This window comes from Stegostoma tigrinum, chromosome 7 (assembly GCF_030684315.1).
Source record: "Stegostoma tigrinum isolate sSteTig4 chromosome 7, sSteTig4.hap1, whole genome shotgun sequence".
NCBI classification, from domain to species: Eukaryota; Metazoa; Chordata; class Chondrichthyes; order Orectolobiformes; family Stegostomatidae; genus Stegostoma; species Stegostoma tigrinum.
The window spans coordinates 24627021-24633611 of record NC_081360.1 but is presented as its reverse complement, the minus strand read 5'-3'; positions in this window follow the sequence as shown (position 1 = coordinate 24633611).

The window sequence follows — 6591 nt, the reverse complement described above, 5'->3', positions numbered from 1 at the left end:
AGACCCAACGAATTAAGTATGAGATACTCCATAGTAGATTTTGATGTCAAATATTGAATTTTTGTGTCATTGAGGCTCTTCCAATTTTAGAACCCAATATGAGAAACATTTCACACATATTCGGCTGAGTACTTGCCTTTTGGTATGATAAAATAATCTATAACGCAAGATCTGAGTTGGTAGCTTCCTTACAATAAACTGAGGTTGAATCGTAATCGCATGATATATTGCATCATTTCACCCACATAAAGGTGAACCAGAACATTCATGCTTTTCAAATAAATTCCTATTTTTACTACATGCAAATACCTATTTACCCATTGCAATTTTATTAATCCCCAAAGTATGTATGATCTATTTATATGAACAGATTCAGTGACTGTAATACCCTCCAACCTGTACTGTGGCATCACCACTAACTTAAGTACGGTAAGCAACTTTAAGCAATCTAGAAACATAAGCCTGACATTCATGTGGTGCTGTGGAACATCAGCAGCAGCAGAATTGTACTTCAACCCTAATCTGTAACTGCCTGGCTTGGCAGAACCACCCTCCATCTATCATTATGATCAAATTGAGGGATCAACCTTGGTGCATGTGACAGATGGAGCAAAGCAATCCCATAACCAATGGATCAGAAGTCATTCTCGCTAGTACTGCCACTGTAACTGTGTATGGTTCAGAGAGGATTTACCAGGATATTGCAGGGCACAGAAAGTTTTGAGTTATAAAGAAAGGCTGGACATGCTGGGACTTTTTTCACTGGAGCATAGCATGTTGAGACGCAACCTGATAGACATTTATTTGTGGTATAGATAGGATACCTTAGAATGAGGGATTTCAAGACTAGCAGGCCCATATTTAAGGTGAGAGGGAGGAGATCTAAAAAAGTTGTGAGGCACAATTTTTTTACTCAGAGGGTGGCTCGTGTGTGGAATGAACTTCCAGATGAAGTGGTAAATGTGGGTACAATTACAACATTTAAAAGACTTTTGGAAGGCAATAAGCCAGGGGCAGGCAGATGGGACTAGGTTAGTTTGGGATTATGTTTGGCATAGCCTGGTTGGACTGAAGGGTTTTGTTTGACTCTATGACTCTATATCTAATAGGAAAGGAAGACTTCAAAAAATCTCCATCCTCAGTAAGAGGATAGCCAGCACATCAAAAGACAAAGTTGAAGCATTTGCAACTATCTTCGCCTGAAATGCTGAGTGGATGATCCATCTCAATCTCCTGAGGATCAGCAGCAACAGAAAGATATTTCAACCCTAATCTGTAACCAACTGGCTTAGCATAACCCTCCTTCTTCAATCATTATGATTACATTCAGGATCAACCATCACAGATGCCAGTTTTCAGACAATTAGATATATTCCATGCAATATCAAGAAATGACTAAAGACACAAGATATTCCAAAGGCTAGGATCCAGGCAAATGCACTGAAACCTTTTACTGCTTGATTCACTGCGCCACCAGCCAAGCTGGTACAGTCAAGCTACCACAATGGCATCTGCCTGGAAATATGTAAATTTGTCCAGGTATGCCCATCAAAATTTGCAGGACACATTTAACATGGCCAACCATTGCCCCATCATCTACTCCTATTTCAGCTTCAGCAAAAAGCTGAGAAAGTGTTTTCAACAGTCCTACTAAGTAGCACTTTCTCAGTCAAAACCTGCTCACTGCTAGTGAGATAACAAGGTGTAGAGCTGGATGAACACAGCAGGCCAAGCAGCATCATAGGAGCAGGAAGGCTGATGTTTTGGGCTGAGACCCTTCATCAGAAATGAGGGTGGGGCAGGGCATTCTGAAATAAATAGGGAGAGAGGAGGAGGCGGTTAGAAGATGAATAAAGGAGGAAATAGGTGGAAAGGAGACTGACAAGTCAGAGAGGTGGGGATGGATCCAGTAAAGGTGAGTGTAGGTGGGGAAGTTGGGAGGAGATAGGTCAGTCCAGGGAGGACAGACAGGTTAAGGGAGCGGGATGAGGTTAGGAGGGAAGGAAATGGGGGTGCGACTTGAGATGGGAGGAGGGGATACGTGAGAGGAAGAACAGGTTAAGGAGGTGGGGACAAGCTGGGCTGGTTTTGGGATGCAGTAGGCGGAGGGGAGATTTTCAAGGTTGTGAAATCCACATTGATACCATTGGGCTGCAGGGTTCCCAAGCGGAATATGAGTTGCTGTTCCTGCAATCTGTGGGTGACATCATTGTGGCACTGCAGGAGGCCCAGGATGGGCATGTCATCTGAGGAATGGGAGGGGGGAGTTAAAATGGTTCGCGACTGGGAGGTGAAGTTGTTTATTGCAAACCAAGCATAGATGTTCTGCAAAGTGATCCCCAAGCCTCTGCTGGGTAGAGGAGGCCACACCGTGTACAGCGGATGCCGTATACCACGTTAGCAGATGTGCAGGTGAACATCTGCTTGATGTGAAAAGTCTTCTTGGGGCCTGGGATGGGGTGAGGGAGGAGGCATGTGGGGCAGGTGTACCACTTCCTGCGGTTGCAGGGAAAAGTGCCGGGTGTGGTGGGTTTGAAATGGAGTGTGGAGCAGACAAGAGAGTCACAGAGAGAGTTGTCCCTCCAGAAAGCAGATAAGGGTGGGGGGAGAGAAATGTCTTTGGTGGTGGGGTCGGATTGCAGATGGTGGAAGTGTCGGAGGATGATGCGTTGGATCCAGAGGTTGGTGGGGTGGTACTGAGGACAAGGGGGATTCTCTTTTGGTGGTTATTGCGGGGATGGGGTGTGAGGGATGAGTTGCAGGAAATATGGCAGACAGGGTCGAGAGTGTTCTCGACCACTGCAGGGGAGAAGTTGCGGTCCTTGAAAAACGAGGATATCTGAGAGGTATGGGAGTGGAATGCTTCATCCTGGGAGCAGATGCAATGGAGGCGAAGGAATTGGGAATAGGCGATAGCATTTTTTCAGGGTCCCCGCAATAACAACCAAAAAAGAATCCCCCTTGACCTCACGTACCACCCCACCAACCTCCTGATCCAACACATCATCCTCTGACACTTCCGCCATCTGCAATACGACACCACCACCACCATCTTTAGACCTGATTTAATTTGACTGACAGAAGACTTTTGATGAGGTCCCATATAAGAGTTGAGCATGTGATATTAAACTGCATGGTATTGATGGCAGTGTTCTGACATGGATAGAGAACTGGTTGGATAAACTCAGAGTAGGAATAAACGGACATTTTATGGGTGGCAGGCAGTGACTAGTGGGATATCGCAGGGATGAGTGCTTGTGCTTCAGCTATCTAATTGGGATAAATGTCCCACACGTACTGTTCCCTGAGCTAAAGGTCCCATCTCCACTGATTGTAATTGGAGTAAATGTTCCATGATTGCTGATTCAAACTGGGGAAAAGGTCTCACATGCACTGACTCCAACTGAAGTAAAGGATTCCCTCCATGCACCAAGTATCACTGAGGTGTTTTCATTAGTAAGAAACTACAGATGCCATACAAAATAAAGGATACAATTCCTACGGAGTGCACCAGGGCAGAGGGTGCATAAACCCAGCAGTTAGACTGTGGCAGTGAATACAAACACAGGGAACAAAAACAGAAGTTGCTGGAAAAGCTTGGCAGATCTGGCAGCATCTGTGCAGAAAAAAAATCAGCATTAATGTTTCAGGTCCGATGACCCTTCCTCAGAGCTGATGGTACCTGGGAAAATGTAGGTTTATCTGCAGAAAATAGGCAAGGGGATGGGGTAGGGAATAAATGGTAGGATAGAGCCCAAAGACAAAGAAGAGCAGTTGCACAGAACGTAAGAACTAGGAGCAGGAGTAGGCCATCTGGCCTCTCGAGCCAGACCCACCATTCAATAAGATCATGGCTGATCTTATTGAGACTCAGCTCCACTTACCCGCCCACTCACCATAATCCTTAATTCCTTTACCGTTCAAAGATTTACCTAGCCTTGCCTTAAAAACATTCAGTGAGGTAGCTTCAACCGCTTCACTGGACAGGGAATTCCACAGATTCACAACCCTTTAGGTGAAGAAGTTCCTCCTGACCTCAGTCCTACATCTCCTTCCCTTTATTTTGAGGTGATGCCCTCTAGTCCTAGTTTCAACTGCTAGCGGAAACAACATACCCGCCTCCACCTTATCTATTCCCTTCATAATCTGAAATGTTTCTATAAGGTCTCCCCTTATTCTTCTGAACTCCAATGAGTGTAATCCCAGCCTACTCAGTCTCTCCTCATAATCCAACCCTCTCAACTCTGGAATCAACGGACTGAATCTCCTCTGCACCCCTCCAATGCTAGTATATCTCTTCTCAAGTAAGGAGACCAAAACTGCACACAGTACCCCAAGTGTGGCCTACACCAGCTGCAGCTGTACAGCCTCCTTGTTTTTAAACTCCACCCCCTAGCAATAGCAGACAAAATTCCATTTGCCTTTTTAATTAGTTACTGTACCTGCAATCCTACTTATAGCGATTCATGCACAAGGACACCCAAGTCCCTCTGCACAGCAGCATGCTGCAATTTTTTTACCATTTAAAACATAGTCCATTTTCCTGTTATTCCTACCAAAATGGATGACCTCACACTTATCAACATTGTACTCCATCTGCCACACCTTTACCTACTCACTTAGACTATCTGTATCCCTCTGCAGACTTTCAGTGTCTTCTGCACACTTTGCTCTACCACTCGTCTTAGTGTCATCTGAAAATTTTGATACACCACACTTAGTCCCCAACTCCAAATTATCTATGTAAATTGTAAACAATAGAGGTCCCAACACTGATCCCCGAGGCACACTACTAGCCACTGATCACCAACCATAAAAACACCCACTTACCCCTACTCTTTGCTTTCTACTGGTTAACCAATCCTCTATCCATGCCAATACATTACCTGTAATACTGTGCAACTTTATCTTATGCAGCAACCTTTGGTGTGGCATGTTGTCAAATGCCTTCTGGAAATCCAGATAAACTACATCCACAGGTTCCCCAATGTCACCATGCAAGTAATGTCCTCAAAGAATTCCACCAAATTAGTTAAACATGACTTACCCTTCATGAACCCATGCTGGGTGTTCTCAATGGGACAATTTATATTCAGATGTCTTGCTATTTCTTCCTTAATGATAGATTCAAGAATTTTCATGACTACCGAAGTTAAGCTAATTGGCTTATAGTTATCCGTTTTTTATCTACTTTCTTTTTTAAACAGTGGCATCCATTGGCTGTTTTCCAATCTGCAGGAACCACCAGTAAATTTTGGTAAATAATTACTAGTGCATTTGCGATTTTCCCCATCTCCTCTTTTATTACCCTGGGATGCATTTCATCAGGGCCAGGAGACTTGTCTACCTTTAGTCCCATTAGCTTACCCAGCACTGCTTCCTTAGTGATAATGATAGTTTCCAGATCCTCAACTGCTGAAACCTTCTTGTCATTCATTTTCGGCATGTTATTTGTGTCTTCCACTGTGAAGACCGACACAAAATAACTGTTTAATGTCTCGGATATTTCCTCATTCCCAGTTATTGAATTAGCCTTCTCATCCTCTAAACAACCAATGTTTACCTTTGCCACTCTTTTACGATTTACATACTTATAGAAACTTTTGCTGCCTGTTTTTATATTCTGAGCTAGTTTACTGTCATAATCTGTCTTACTTTTCTTTATAACTTTTTTGTGGCTTTCAGCTGGTTTTTAAAGATTTCCCAGTCCACTGGTTTCCAATACTCACTGGAATATACTTCTGCTGATCACTGTGAAAAATCATTTTGAAAGTCCTCCACTGTTCTTCAGTTGACCCACCATAAAGTTTTTGCTCCCATTCTACCTTAGCTACCTCCTCCCTCATTCCTTCATAGTCTCCTTTGTTTAAGCATAGGACATAGGTACTGGATTTAACCTTCTCACGCTCCATCTGTATTTTAAATTCGACCATACTGTGATCACTCCTTCTGAGAGGATCCCTAACTGTGAGATCATTAATTATTCCTGTCTCATTACACAGGACTAGACTTAGGATAGCTTGCTCCCTTGTAGGTTCCATTACATATTGTTCAAGGAAATTATCGCGGATGCCTTCTATAAACCCCGTCCTCAAAGCTGCCAAGACCGACCTGGTTTATCCAATCGATATGTAGATAAAAATCCTCCATGATAATTGCTGTACCACTTTTACATGCATTAGCTATTTCTATGTTTATTGCCTGCCCCACCACAATGTCATTATTTGGTGGCCGAAAGACCACACCTATTCGTAACTTCTTCCCCCTGCTATTCCTAATTTCCAGCCAAATGGATTCAGTGTTTTGCTCAGTAGAACCTGTATCATCTCTCACTGCCGCCCTGAAATCATTCTTAAAATTCAGAGCGACACCACCTCCCTTACCTTCCTGTCTGTCCTTCCAAACAGTTTGATACCCCTGGATATTTAACTTCCAGTCATGGCCATCCTGTAACTATGTCTCTGTAATGCCCACTAAATCATACCCATTTGCCATGATTTGCGCCAACTCATCCACCTTGTTTCGAATGTTCCAAGCATTCAGATAAAGTGCCCTTATGCCAGTTTTTGCACCTTCTTTTTGGGTCCTATT